This window comes from Schistocerca gregaria, chromosome 3 (genome assembly GCF_023897955.1).
Source record: "Schistocerca gregaria isolate iqSchGreg1 chromosome 3, iqSchGreg1.2, whole genome shotgun sequence".
In the NCBI taxonomy this organism is placed as follows: domain Eukaryota; kingdom Metazoa; phylum Arthropoda; class Insecta; order Orthoptera; family Acrididae; genus Schistocerca; species Schistocerca gregaria.
In genome coordinates this window covers 23207294-23223227 of record NC_064922.1, presented here as the reverse complement: position 1 = coordinate 23223227, position 15934 = coordinate 23207294, and positions in this window count along the sequence as shown.

Genomic DNA, 15934 nt, shown 5'->3' with positions numbered 1-15934 from the left:
GGCATTCTGTAATCTGTGGACTATCAGAGTGTTGATGAAACTCAGAAATTGCATCGCGATTGAGTACAACAGTCACCATGCGCACCTACCTCCACGGGAGTAATGTCTCTAACAGTCTATGCTTTGATCGTTCCCTGGAAGACCAGAAGTAGTTTCCGATGCACAACTGGAGGCATTTTGTAATCTGTGGACTATCAGAGTGTTGAGGAAACACAGAAATAGCATCGGGATTGAATGCAACAGTCACCATGCGCACTTTCCTCCATGGGAGTAATGTCTCAAAGTGTCAACGCTTTGATCGTTCCCTGGAAGACAAGTAGCAGTTTCCGATGCACACCTGGTGACATTCTGTAATCTGTGGACTATCAGAGTGTTGATGAAACACAGAAATAGCATCGGGATTGAATACAACAGTCACCATCCGCACTTTCCTCCATGGGAGTAATGTCTGAAACAGTCTACGCTTTGATCTTCCCTGGAAGACCAGTAGTAGTTTCTGATGCACATCTGGTGGCATTCTGTAATCCGTTTTCTATGAGAGTGTTAATGAACCACAGAAATTGCATCGGGATTGAATACACCAGTCACCATACCTACTTTCCTCCACGGGAGTAATTTCTCAAACAGTCTACGCTTTGATCGTTCCCTGGAAGACCAGTAGTAGTTTCCGATGCACATCTGGTAGCATTCAGTAATCTGTGGACTATCAGTGTGTTGATGAAACACAGAAATTGAATCGGGATTGAATACGACATTCACCATGCGCACTTTCCTCCACGGAAGTAATGTCTGAAACAGTTACGCTCTGACCGTTTCCTGGAAGGCCAGTAGTAGTTTCCGATGCACATCTGGAGGCATTCTGTAATCTGTGGACTATCAGAGTGTTGATAAAACCCAGAAATTGCATCGGGATTGAATACAACAGTCACCATGCGCACTTTCCTCCATGGGAGTAATTTCTCAAACAGTCTATGCTTTGATCGTTCTCTGGAAGACCAGTAGTAGATTCCGATGCACATCTGGAGGCATTCTGCAATCTGTAGACTATCAGAGTGTTGATGAACCACAGAAATTGCATCGGGATTTAATACAACAGTCACAATGCGCACTTTCCTCCATGGGAGCAATGTCTAAAACAGTCTACGTTTTGATCGTTCCCTGGAAGACCAGTAGTAGTTTCCGATGCACATCTGGAGGCATTCTGTAATCTGTGGACTATCAGAGTGTTGATGAAACACAGAAATTGCATCGGGATTGAATACAACAGTTACCATGCGCACTTTCCTCCATGGGAGTAATTTCTCAAACAGCCTACGCTTTGATCGTTCCCTGGAAGACCAGTAGTAGCTTCCGATGCATATCTGTAGCCATTCTGTAATATGTGGACTATCAGAGTGTTGATGAAACGCAGAAATTCCATCGGGATTGAATACAGCAGTTACCATGCGCACTTTCCTCCATGGGAGTAATGTCTCAAACAGTCTACGCTTTGATCGTTATCTGGAAGACCAGTAGTAGTTTCCGATGCACATCTGGAGGAATTCTGTAATCTGTGGACTATCAGACTGTTGATGAAACACAGAAATTGCATCGTGATTGAATACAACAGTCACCATGCGCACTTTCCTCCATGGGAGTAATGTCTCAAACAGTCTACGCTTTGATCGCTCCCTGGAAGGCCAGTAATAGTTTCCGATGCAAATCTGGAGGCATTCTGTAATCTGTGGACTATCAGAGTGTTGATGAAACACAGAAATTGCATCGCGATTGAGTACAACAGTCACCATGCGCACCTACCTCCACGGGAGTAATGTCTCTAACAGTCTATGCTTTGATCGTTCCCTGGAAGACCAGAAGTAGTTTCCGATGCACAACTGGAGGCATTTTGTAATCTGTGGACTATCAGAGTGTTGAGGAAACACAGAAATAGCATCGGGATTGAATGCAACAGTCACCATGCGCACTTTCCTCCATGGGAGTAATGTCTCAAAGTGTCAACGCTTTGATCGTTCCCTGGAAGACAAGTAGCAGTTTCCGATGCACACCTGGTGACATTCTGTAATCTGTGGACTATCAGAGTGTTGATGAAACACAGAAATAGCATCGGGATTGAATACAACAGTCACCATCCGCACTTTTCCTCCATGGGAGTAATGTCTGAATCAGTCTACGCTTTGATCTTCCCTGGAAGACCAGTAGTAGTTTCTGATGCACATCTGGTGGCATTCTGTAATCCGTTTTCTATGAGAGTGTTAATGAACCACAGAAATTGCATCGGGATTGAATACACCAGTCACCATACCTACTTTCCTCCACGGGAGTAATTTCTCAAACAGTCTACGCTTTGATCGTTCCCTGGAAGACCAGTAGTAGTTTCCGATGCACATCTGGTAGCATTCAGTAATCTGTGGACTATCAGTGTGTTGATGAAACACAGAAATTGAATCGGGATTGAATACGACATTCACCATGCGCACTTTCCTCCACGGAAGTAATTTCTGAAACAGTTACGATCTGACCGTTTCCTGGAAGGCCAGTAGTAGTTTCCGATGCACATCTGGAGGCATTCTGTAATCTGTGGACTATCAGAGTGTTGATAAAACCCAGAAATTGCATCGGGATTGAATACAACAGTCACCATGCGCACTTTCTTCCATGGGAGCAATGTCTAAAACAGTCTACGTTTTGATCGTTCCCTGGAAGACCAGTAGTAGTTTCCGATACACATCTGGAGGCATTCTGTAATCTGTGGACTATCTGAGAGTTGATGAAACACAGAAGTTGCATCGGGATTGAATACAACAGTCACCATGCGCACTTTCCTCCTTGGGAGTGATGTCTCAAACAGTCTACGCTTTGATCATTCTGTGGAAGACCAGTAGTAGTTTCCGATGCACATCTGGTGGCATTCTGTAATCCGTTTTCTATGAGAGTGTTGATGAACCACAGAAATTGCATCGGGATTGCATACACCAGTCACCATACCTACTTTCCTCCATGGGAGTAATGTCTCAAACAGTCTACGCTTTGATCGTTCCCTGGAAGACCAGTAGTAGTTACCGATGCACATCTGGTAGCATTCTGTAATCTGTGGACTATCAGAGTGTTGATGAAACACAGAAATTGCATCGGGATTGAATACAAAAGTCACCATGCGCACTTTCCTCCATGGGAGTAATGTCTCAAAGAGTTTACACTCTGATCGTTCCCTGGAAGACCAGTAGTAGTTTCCGATGCACATCTGGAGGCATTCTGTAATCTGTTGACTAACTGAGTAATGATGAAACACAGAAATTGCATCGGTACTGATTACAACAGACTCCATGCCCACTTTCCTCCATGGGAGTAATGTCACAAACAGTCTACGCTTTGATCGTTCCCTGGAAGACCAGTAGTAGTTTCCGATGCACATCTGGATGCATTCTGTTATCTGTGGACTATCAGAGTGTTGATGACACCCAGAAATTGCATCGGGATTGAATACAACAGTTACCATGGGCACTTTCCTCCATGGGAGTAATTTCTCAAACAGTCTACGCTTTGATCGTTCCCTAGAAGACCAGTAGTAGTTTCCGATGCACATCTGGTAGCATTCTGTAATCTGTGGACTATCAGAGTGTTGATGAAACACAGAAATTGCATCGGGATTGAATACAACATTCACCATGCGCACTTTCCTCCACGGAAGTAATGTCTGAAACATTTACGCTCCGATCGTTTCCTGGAAGGCCAGTAGTAGCTTCCGACGCTCATCTGGTGGCATTCTGTAATCTGTGGACTATCAGAGTGTTGATGAAACACAGAAATAGCATCGGGATTGAATACAACAGTCACCATCCGCACTTTCCTCCATGGGAGTAATGTCTCAAACAGTATACGCTTTGATCGTTCCCTGGAAGACCAGTAGTAGTTTCCGATGCACATCTGGTGGCATTCTGTAATCTGTGGACTGTCATAGTATTAATGAAACACAGAAATTGCATCGGGATTGAATACAACAGTCACCATGCAAACTTTTCTCCACGGGAGTAATGTCTCAAACAGTCTACGTTTTGATCGTTCCCTGGAAGACCAGTAGTAGTTTCCGATGCACATCTGGAGGCATTCTGTAATCTGTGGACTATCAGAGTGTTGATGAAACACAGAAATTGCATCGGGATTGAATACAACAGTTACCATGCGCACTTTCCTCCATGGGAGTAATTTGTCAAACAGTCTACGCTTTGATCGTTCCCTGGAAGACCAGTAGTTGTTTCCGATGCATATCTGTAGCCATTCTGTAATATGTGGACTATCAGAGTGTTGATGAAACACAGAAATTCCATCGGGATTGAATACAGCAGTTACCATGCGCACTTTCCTCCATGGGAGTAATGTCTCAAACAGTCTACGCTTTGATCGTTCCCTGGAAGACCAGTAAGAGTTTCCGATGCACATCTGGAGGAATTCTGTAATCTGTGGACTATCAGACTGTTGATGAAACACAGAAATTGCATCGGGATTGTATACAACAGTCACCATGCGCACTTTCCTCCATGGGAGTAATGTCTCAAACAGTCTACGCTTTGATCCCTCCCTGGAAGACCAGTAATAGTTTCCGATGCACATCTGGAGGCATTCTGTAATCTGTGGACTATAAGAGTGTTGATGAAACACAGAAATAGCATCGGGATTGAATACAACAGTCACCATGCGCACTTTCCTCCATGGGAGTAATGTCTCAAACAGTCAACGATTTGATCGTTCCCTGGAAGACCAGTAGTAGTTTCCGATGCACAACTGGTGATATTCTGTAATCTGTGGAGTATCAGAGTGTTGATGAAACACAGAAATAGCATCGGAATTGAATACAACAGTCACCATCCGCACTTTAATCCATGGGAGTAATGTCTGAATCAGTCTACGCTTTGATCGTTCCCAGGAAGACCAGTAGTAGTTTCTGATGCACATCTGGTGGCATTCTGTAATCCGTTTTCTATGAGAGTGTTAATGAACCACAGAAATTGCATCGGGATTGAATACACCAGACACCTTACCTACTTTCCTCCACGGGAGTAATGTCTCAAACAGTCTACGCTTTGATCGTTCCCTAGAAGACCAGTAGTAGTTTCCGATGCACATCTGGTAGCATTCTGTAATCTGTGGACTATCACAGTGTTGATGAAACACAGAAAATGCATCGGGATTGAATACAACATTCACCATGCGCACTTTCCTCCACGGAAGTAATGTCTGAAACATTTACGCTCCGATCGTTTCCTGGAAGGCCAGTAGTAGTTTCCGACGCTCATCTGGTGGCATTCTGTAATCTGTGGACTATCAGAGTATTGATGAAACACAGAAATAGCATCGGGATTGAATACAACAGTCACCATCCGCACTTTCCTCCATGGGAGTAAGGTCTGAAACAGTCTACGCTTTGATCGTTCCCTGGAAGACCAGTAGTAGTTTCCGATGCACATCTGGTGGCATTCTGTAATCTGTGGACTGTCATAGTATTGATGAAACACAGAAATTGCATCGGGATTGAATACAACAGTCACCATGCACACTTTTCTCCACGGGAGTAATGTCTCAAACACTCTACGTTTTGATCGTTCCCTGGAAGACCAGTAGTAGTTTCCGATGCACATCTGGAGGCATTCTGTAATCTGTGGACTATCAGAGTGTTGATGAAACACAGAAATTGCATCGGGATTGAATACAACATTTACCATGCGCACTTTCCTCCATGGGAGTAATTTCTCAAACAGTCTACGCTTTGATCGTTCCCTGGAAGACCAGTAGTAGTTTCCGATGCATATCTGTAGCCATTCTGTAATATGTGGACTATCAGAGTGTTGATGAAACACAGAAATTCCATCGGGATTGAATACAGCAGGTACCATGCGCACTTTCCTCGATTGGAGTAATGTCTCAAATAGTCTACGCTTTGATCGCTCCCTGGAAGACCAGTAGTAGTTTCCGATGCACATCTGGAGGAATTCTGTAATCTGTGGACTATCAGACTGTTGATGAAACACAGAAATTGCATCGTGATTGATTACAACAGTCACCATGCGCACTTTCCTCCATGGGAGTAATGTCTCAAACTGTCTACGCTTTGATCGCTGCCTGGAAGACCAGTAATAGTTTCCGATGCAAATCTGGAGGCATTCTGTAATCTGTGGACTATCAGAGTGTTGATGAAACACAGAAATTGCATCGCGATTGAGTACAACAGTCACCATGCGCACCTACCTCCACGGGAGTAATGTCTCTAACAGTCTACGCTTTGATCGTTCCCTGGAAGACCAGAAGTAGTTTCCGATGCACAACTGGAGGCATTTTGTAATCTGTGGACTATCAGAGTGTTGAAGAAACACAGAAATAGCATCGGGATTGAATACAACAGTCACCATGCGCACTTTCCTCCATGGGAGTAATGTCTCAAAGAGTCAACGATTTGATCGTTCCCTGGAAGACAAGTAGCAGTTTCCGATGCACACCTGGTGACATTCTGTAATCTGTGGACTATCAGAGTGTTGAAGAAACACAGAAATAGCATCGGGATTGAATACAACAGTCACCATCCGCACTTTCCTCCATGGGAGTAATGTCTGAATCAGTCTACGCTTTGATCTTCCCTGGAAGACCAGTAGTAGTTTCTGATGCACATCTGGTGGCATTCTGTAATCCGTTTTCTATGAGAGTGTTAATGAACCACAGAAATTGCATCGGGATTGAATACACCAGTCACCATACCTACTTTCCTCCACGGGAGTAATTTCTCAAACAGTCTACGCTTTGATCGTTCCCTGGAAGACCAGTAGTAGTTTCCGATGCACATCTGGTAGCATTCAGTAATCTGTGGACTATCAGTGTGTTGATGAAACACAGAAATTGAATCGGGATTGAATACGACATTCACCATGCGCACTTTCCTCCACGGAAGTAATGTCTGAAACACTTACGCTCTGACCGTTTCCTGGAAGGCCAGTAGTAGTTTCCGATGCACATCTGGAGGCATTCTGTAATCTGTGGACTATCAGAGTGTTGATAAAACCCAGAAATTGCATCGGGATTGAATACAACAGTTACCATGCGCACTTTCCTCCATGGGAGTAATTTCTCAAACAGTCTATGCTTTGATCGTTCTCTGGAAGACCAGTAGTAGTTTCCGATGCACATCTGGAGGCATTCTGCAATCTGTAGACTATCAGAGTGTTGATGAACCACAGAAATTGCATCGGGATTGAATACAACAGTCACCATGCGCACTTTTCTCCATGGGAGCAATGTCTAAAACAGTCTACGTTTTGATCGTTCCCTGGAAGACCAGAAGTAGTTTCCGATACACATCTGGAGGCATTCTGTAATCTGTGGACTATCAGAGTGTTGATGAAACACAGAAATTGCATCGGGATTGAATACAAAAGTCACCATGCGCACTTTCCTCCATGGGAGTAATGTCTCAAAGAGTTTACACTCTGATCGTTCCCTGGAAGACCAGTAGTAGTTTCCGATGCACATCTGGAGGCATTCTGTAATCTGTTGACTAACTGAGTAATGATGAAACACAGAAATTGCATCGGTACTGATTACAACAGACTCCATGCCCACTTTCCTCCATGGGAGTAATGTCACAAACAGTCTACGCTTTGATCGTTCCCTGGAAGACCAGTAGTAGTTTCCGATGCACATCTGGATGCATTCTGTTATCTGTGGACTATCAGAGTGTTGATGACACCCAGAAATTGCATCGGGATTGAATACAACAGTTACCATGGGCACTTTCCTCCATGGGAGTAATTTCTCAAACAGTCTACGCTTTGATCGTTCCCTAGAAGACCAGTAGTAGTTTCCGATGCACATCTGGTAGCATTCTGTAATCTGTGGACTATCAGAGTGTTGATGAAACACAGAAATTGCATCGGGATTGAATACAACATTCACCATGCGCACTTTCCTCCACGGAAGTAATGTCTGAAACATTTACGCTCCGATCGTTTCCTGGAAGGCCAGTAGTAGCTTCCGACGCTCATCTGGTGGCATTCTGTAATCTGTGGACTATCAGAGTGTTGATGAAACACAGAAATAGCATCGGGATTGAATACAACAGTCACCATCCGCACTTTCCTCCATGGGAGTAATGTCTCAAACAGTATACGCTTTGATCGTTCCCTGGAAGACCAGTAGTAGTTTCCGATGCACATCTGGTGGCATTCTGTAATCTGTGGACTGTCATAGTATTAATGAAACACAGAAATTGCATCGGGATTGAATACAACAGTCACCATGCAAACTTTTCTCCACGGGAGTAATGTCTCAAACAGTCTACGTTTTGATCGTTCCCTGGAAGACCAGTAGTAGTTTCCGATGCACATCTGGAGGCATTCTGTAATCTGTGGACTATCAGAGTGTTGATGAAACACAGAAATTGCATCGGGATTGAATACAACAGTTACCATGCGCACTTTCCTCCATGGGAGTAATTTGTCAAACAGTCTACGCTTTGATCGTTCCCTGGAAGACCAGTAGTTGTTTCCGATGCATATCTGTAGCCATTCTGTAATATGTGGACTATCAGAGTGTTGATGAAACACAGAAATTCCATCGGGATTGAATACAGCAGTTACCATGCGCACTTTCCTCCATGGGAGTAATGTCTCAAACAGTCTACGCTTTGATCGTTCCCTGGAAGACCAGTAAGAGTTTCCGATGCACATCTGGAGGAATTCTGTAATCTGTGGACTATCAGACTGTTGATGAAACACAGAAATTGCATCGGGATTGTATACAACAGTCACCATGCGCACTTTCCTCCATGGGAGTAATGTCTCAAACAGTCTACGCTTTGATCCCTCCCTGGAAGACCAGTAATAGTTTCCGATGCACATCTGGAGGCATTCTGTAATCTGTGGACTATAAGAGTGTTGATGAAACACAGAAATAGCATCGGGATTGAATACAACAGTCACCATGCGCACTTTCCTCCATGGGAGTAATGTCTCAAACAGTCAACGATTTGATCGTTCCCTGGAAGACCAGTAGTAGTTTCCGATGCACAACTGGTGATATTCTGTAATCTGTGGAGTATCAGAGTGTTGATGAAACACAGAAATAGCATCGGAATTGAATACAACAGTCACCATCCGCACTTTAATCCATGGGAGTAATGTCTGAATCAGTCTACGCTTTGATCGTTCCCAGGAAGACCAGTAGTAGTTTCTGATGCACATCTGGTGGCATTCTGTAATCCGTTTTCTATGAGAGTGTTAATGAACCACAGAAATTGCATCGGGATTGAATACACCAGACACCTTACCTACTTTCCTCCACGGGAGTAATGTCTCAAACAGTCTACGCTTTGATCGTTCCCTAGAAGACCAGTAGTAGTTTCCGATGCACATCTGGTAGCATTCTGTAATCTGTGGACTATCACAGTGTTGATGAAACACAGAAAATGCATCGGGATTGAATACAACATTCACCATGCGCACTTTCCTCCACGGAAGTAATGTCTGAAACATTTACGCTCCGATCGTTTCCTGGAAGGCCAGTAGTAGTTTCCGACGCTCATCTGGTGGCATTCTGTAATCTGTGGACTATCAGAGTATTGATGAAACACAGAAATAGCATCGGGATTGAATACAACAGTCACCATCCGCACTTTCCTCCATGGGAGTAAGGTCTGAAACAGTCTACGCTTTGATCGTTCCCTGGAAGACCAGTAGTAGTTTCCGATGCACATCTGGTGGCATTCTGTAATCTGTGGACTGTCATAGTATTGATGAAACACAGAAATTGCATCGGGATTGAATACAACAGTCACCATGCACACTTTTCTCCACGGGAGTAATGTCTCAAACACTCTACGTTTTGATCGTTCCCTGGAAGACCAGTAGTAGTTTCCGATGCACATCTGGAGGCATTCTGTAATCTGTGGACTATCAGAGTGTTGATGAAACACAGAAATTGCATCGGGATTGAATACAACATTTACCATGCGCACTTTCCTCCATGGGAGTAATTTCTCAAACAGTCTACGCTTTGATCGTTCCCTGGAAGACCAGTAGTAGTTTCCGATGCATATCTGTAGCCATTCTGTAATATGTGGACTATCAGAGTGTTGATGAAACACAGAAATTCCATCGGGATTGAATACAGCAGGTACCATGCGCACTTTCCTCGATTGGAGTAATGTCTCAAATAGTCTACGCTTTGATCGCTCCCTGGAAGACCAGTAGTAGTTTCCGATGCACATCTGGAGGAATTCTGTAATCTGTGGACTATCAGACTGTTGATGAAACACAGAAATTGCATCGTGATTGATTACAACAGTCACCATGCGCACTTTCCTCCATGGGAGTAATGTCTCAAACTGTCTACGCTTTGATCGCTGCCTGGAAGACCAGTAATAGTTTCCGATGCAAATCTGGAGGCATTCTGTAATCTGTGGACTATCAGAGTGTTGATGAAACACAGAAATTGCATCGCGATTGAGTACAACAGTCACCATGCGCACCTACCTCCACGGGAGTAATGTCTCTAACAGTCTACGCTTTGATCGTTCCCTGGAAGACCAGAAGTAGTTTCCGATGCACAACTGGAGGCATTTTGTAATCTGTGGACTATCAGAGTGTTGAAGAAACACAGAAATAGCATCGGGATTGAATACAACAGTCACCATGCGCACTTTCCTCCATGGGAGTAATGTCTCAAAGAGTCAACGATTTGATCGTTCCCTGGAAGACAAGTAGCAGTTTCCGATGCACACCTGGTGACATTCTGTAATCTGTGGACTATCAGAGTGTTGAAGAAACACAGAAATAGCATCGGGATTGAATACAACAGTCACCATCCGCACTTTCCTCCATGGGAGTAATGTCTGAATCAGTCTACGCTTTGATCTTCCCTGGAAGACCAGTAGTAGTTTCTGATGCACATCTGGTGGCATTCTGTAATCCGTTTTCTATGAGAGTGTTAATGAACCACAGAAATTGCATCGGGATTGAATACACCAGTCACCATACCTACTTTCCTCCACGGGAGTAATTTCTCAAACAGTCTACGCTTTGATCGTTCCCTGGAAGACCAGTAGTAGTTTCCGATGCACATCTGGTAGCATTCAGTAATCTGTGGACTATCAGTGTGTTGATGAAACACAGAAATTGAATCGGGATTGAATACGACATTCACCATGCGCACTTTCCTCCACGGAAGTAATGTCTGAAACACTTACGCTCTGACCGTTTCCTGGAAGGCCAGTAGTAGTTTCCGATGCACATCTGGAGGCATTCTGTAATCTGTGGACTATCAGAGTGTTGATAAAACCCAGAAATTGCATCGGGATTGAATACAACAGTTACCATGCGCACTTTCCTCCATGGGAGTAATTTCTCAAACAGTCTATGCTTTGATCGTTCTCTGGAAGACCAGTAGTAGTTTCCGATGCACATCTGGAGGCATTCTGCAATCTGTAGACTATCAGAGTGTTGATGAACCACAGAAATTGCATCGGGATTGAATACAACAGTCACCATGCGCACTTTTCTCCATGGGAGCAATGTCTAAAACAGTCTACGTTTTGATCGTTCCCTGGAAGACCAGAAGTAGTTTCCGATACACATCTGGAGGCATTCTGTAATCTGTGGACTATCAGAGTGTTGATGAAACACAGAAATTGCATCGCGATTGAGTACAACAGTCACCATGCATACCTACCTTCACGGAAGTAATGTCTCTAACAGTCTACACCTTGATCGTTCCCTGGAAGACCAGAAGTAGTTTCCGATACACAACTGGAGGCATTCTGTAATCTGTGTACTATCTGAGAGTTGATTAAACACAGAAATTGCATCGGGATTGAATACAACAGTCTCCATGCGCACTTTCCTCCATGGGAGTAATGTCACAAACAGTCTACGCTTTGATCGTTCCCTGGAAGACCAGTAGTAGTTTCCGATGCACATCTGGATGCATTCTGTTATCTGTGGACTATCAGAGTGTTGATGACACCCAGAAATTGCATCGGGATTGAATACAACAGTTACCATGGGCACTTTCCTCCATGGGTGTAATTTCTCAAACAGTCTACGATTTGATCGTTCCCTAGAAGACCAGTAGTAGTTTCCGATGCACATCTGGTGGCATTCTGTAATCTGTGGACTGTCTTAGTATTGATGAAACACAGAAATTGCATCGGGATTGAATACAACTGTCACCATGCACACTTTTCTCCACGGGAGTAATGTCTCAAACACTCTACGTTTTGATCGTTCCCTGGAAGACCAGTAGTAGTTTCCGATGCACATCTGGAGGCATTCTGTAATCTGTGGACTATCAGAGTGTTGATGAAACACAGAAATTGCATCGGGATTGAATACAACAGTTACCATGCGCACTTTCCTCCATGGGAGTAATTTCTCAAACAGTCTACGCTTTGATCGTTCCCTGGAAGACCAGTAGTAGTTCCCGATGCATATCTGTAGCCATTCTGTAATATGTGGACTATCAGAGTGTTGATGAAACACAGAAATTCCATCGGGATTGAATACAGCAGTTACCATGCGCACTTTCCTCCATGGGAGTAATGTCTCAAACAGTCTACGCTTTGATCGTTCCCTGGGAGACCAGTAGTAGTTTCCGATGCACATCTGGAGGAATTCTGTAATCTGTGTACTATCAGACTGTTGATGAAACACAGAAATTGCATCGTGATTGAATACAACAGTCACCACGCGCACTTTCCTCCATGGGAGTAATGTCTCAAACAGTCTACGCTTTGATCGCTCCCTGGAAGACCAGTAATAGTTTCCGATGCAAATCTGGAGGCATTCTGTAATCTGTGGACTATCAGAGTGTTGATGAAACACAGAAATTGCATCGCGATTGAGTACAACAGTCACCATGCGCACCTACCTCCACGGGAGTAATGTCTCTAACAGTCTACGCTTTGATCGTTCCCTGGAAGACCAGAAGTAGTTTCCGATGCACACCTGGAGGCATTTTGTAATCTGTGGACTATCAGAGTGTTGAAGAAACACAGAAATAGCATCGGGATTGAATACAACAGTCACCATGCGCACTTTCCTCCATGGGAGTAATGTCTCAAAGAGTCAACGCTTTGATCGTTCCCTGGAAGACAAGTAGCAGTCTCCGATGCACACCTGGTGACATTCTGTAATCTGTGGAGTATCAGAGTGTTGATGAAACACAGAAATAGCATCGGGATTGAATACAACAGTCACCATCCGCACTTTCCTCCATGGGAGTAATGTCTGAATCAGTCTACGCTTTGATCGTTCCCTGGAAGACCAGTAGTAGTTTCTGATGCACATCTGGTGGCATTCTGTAATCCGTTTTCTATGAGAGTGTTAATGAACCACAGAAATTGCATCGGCATTGAATACACCAGTCACCATACCTACTTTCCTCCACGGGAGTAATGTCTCAAACAGTCTACGCTTTGATCGTTCCCTAGAAGACCAGTAGTAGTTTCCGATGCACATCTGGTAGCATTTTGTAATCTGTGGACTATCAGAGTGTTGATGAAACACAGAAATTGCATCGGGATTGAATACAACATTCACCATGCGCACTTTCCTCCACGGAAGTAAAGTCTGAAACATTTACGCTCCGATCGTTTCCTGGAAGGCCAGTAGTAGTTTCCGACGCTCATCTGGTGGCATTCTGTAATCTGTGGACTATCAGAGTGTTGATGAAACACAGAAATTGCATCGGGATTGAATACAACAGTTACCATGCGCACTTTCCTCCATGGGAGTAATTTCTCAAACAGTCTACGCTTTGATCGTTCCTTGGAAGACCAGTAGTAGTTTCCGATGCATATCTGTAGCCATTCTGTAATATGTGGACTATCAGAGTGTTGATGAAACACAGAAATTCCATCGGGATTGAATACAGCAGTTACCATGCGCACTTTCCTCCATGGGAGTAATGTCTCAAACAGTCTACGCTTTGATCGTTCCCTGGAAGACCAGTAGTAGTTTCCGATGCACATCTGGAGGAATTCTGTAATCTGTGGACTATCAGACTGTTGATGAAACACAGAAATTGCATCGTGATTGAATACAACAGTCACCATGCGCACTTTCCTCCATGGGAGTAATGTCACAAACAGTCTACGCTTTGATCGCTCCCTGGAAGACCAGTAATAGTTTACGATGCAAATCTGGAGGCATTCTGTAATCTGTGGACTATCAGAGTGTTGATGAAACACAGAAATTGCATCGCGATTGAGTACAACAGTCACCATGCGCACCTACCACCACGGGAGTAATGTCTCTAACAGTCTACGCTTTGATCGTTCCCTGGAAGACCAGAAGTAGTTTCCGATGCACAACTGGAGGCATTTTGTAATCTGTGGACTATCAGAGTGTTGAAGAAACACAGAAATAGCATCGGGATTGAATACAACTGTCACCATGCGCACTTTCCTCCATGGGAGTAATGTCTCAAAGAGTCAACGCTTTGATCGTTCCCTGGAAGACAAGTAGCAGTTTCCGATGCACACCTGGTGACATTCTGTAATCTGTGGACTATCAGAGTGTTGATGAAACACAGAAATAGCATCGGGATTGAATACAACAGTCACCATCCGCACTTTCCTCCATGGGAGTAATGTCTGAATCAGTCTACGCTTTGATCTTTCCTGGAAGACCAGTAGTAGTTTCTGATGCACATCTGGTGGCATTCTGTAATCCGTTTTCTATGAGAGTGTTAATGAACCACAGAAATTGCATCGGGATTGAATACACCAGTCACCATACCTACTTTCCTCCACGGGAGTAATTTCTCAAACAGTCTACGCTTTGATCGTTCCCTGGAAGACCACTAGTAGTTTCCGATGCACATCTGGTAGCATTCTGTAATCTGTGGACTATCAGTGTGTTGATGAAACACAGAAATTGAATCGGGATTGAAAACGACATTCACCATGCGCACTTTCCTCCACGGAAGTAATGTCTGAAACAGTTACGCTCTGACCGTTTCCTGGATGGCCAGTAGTAGTTTCCGATGCACATCTGGAGGCATTCTGTAATCTGTGGACTATCAGAGTGTTGATGAAACCCAGAAATTGCATCGGGATTGAATACAACAGTTACCATGCGCACTTTCCTCCATGGGAGTAATTTCACAAACAGTCTATGCTTTGATCGTTCTCTGGAAGAGCAGTAGTAGTTTCCGATGTACATCTGGAGGCATTCTGCAATCTGTAGACTATCAGAGTGTTGATGAACCACAGAAATTGCATCGGGATTGAATACAACAGTCACCATGCGCACTTTCCTCCATGGGAGCAATGTCTAAAACAGTCTACGTTTTGATCGTTCCCTGGAAGACCAGTAGTAGTTTCCGATACACATCTGGAGGCATTCTGTAATCTGTGGACTATCAGAGTGTTGATGAAACACAGAAATTGCATCGCGATTGAGTACAACAGTCACCATGCATACCTACCTTCACGGAAGTAATGTCTCTAACAGTCTACGCCTTGATCGTTCCCTGGAAGACCAGAAGTAGTTTCCGATACACAACTGGAGGCATTCTGTAATCTGTGTACTATCTGAGTGTTGATGAAACACAGAAATTGCATCGGGATTGAATACAACAGTCACCATGCGCACTTTCCTCCTTGGGAGTGATGTCTCAAACAGTCTACGCTTTAATCATTCAGTGGAAGACCAGTAGTAGTATCCGATGCACATCTGGTGGCATTCTGTAATCCGTTTTCTATGAGAGTGTTGATGAACCACAGAAATTGCATCGGGATTGCATACACCAGTCACCATACCTACTTTCCTCCATGGGAGTAATGTCTCAAACAGTCTACGCTTTGATCGTTCCCTGGAAGACCAGTAGTAGTTACCGATGCACATCTGGTAGCATTCTGTAATCTGTGGACTATCAGAGTGTTGATGAACCACAG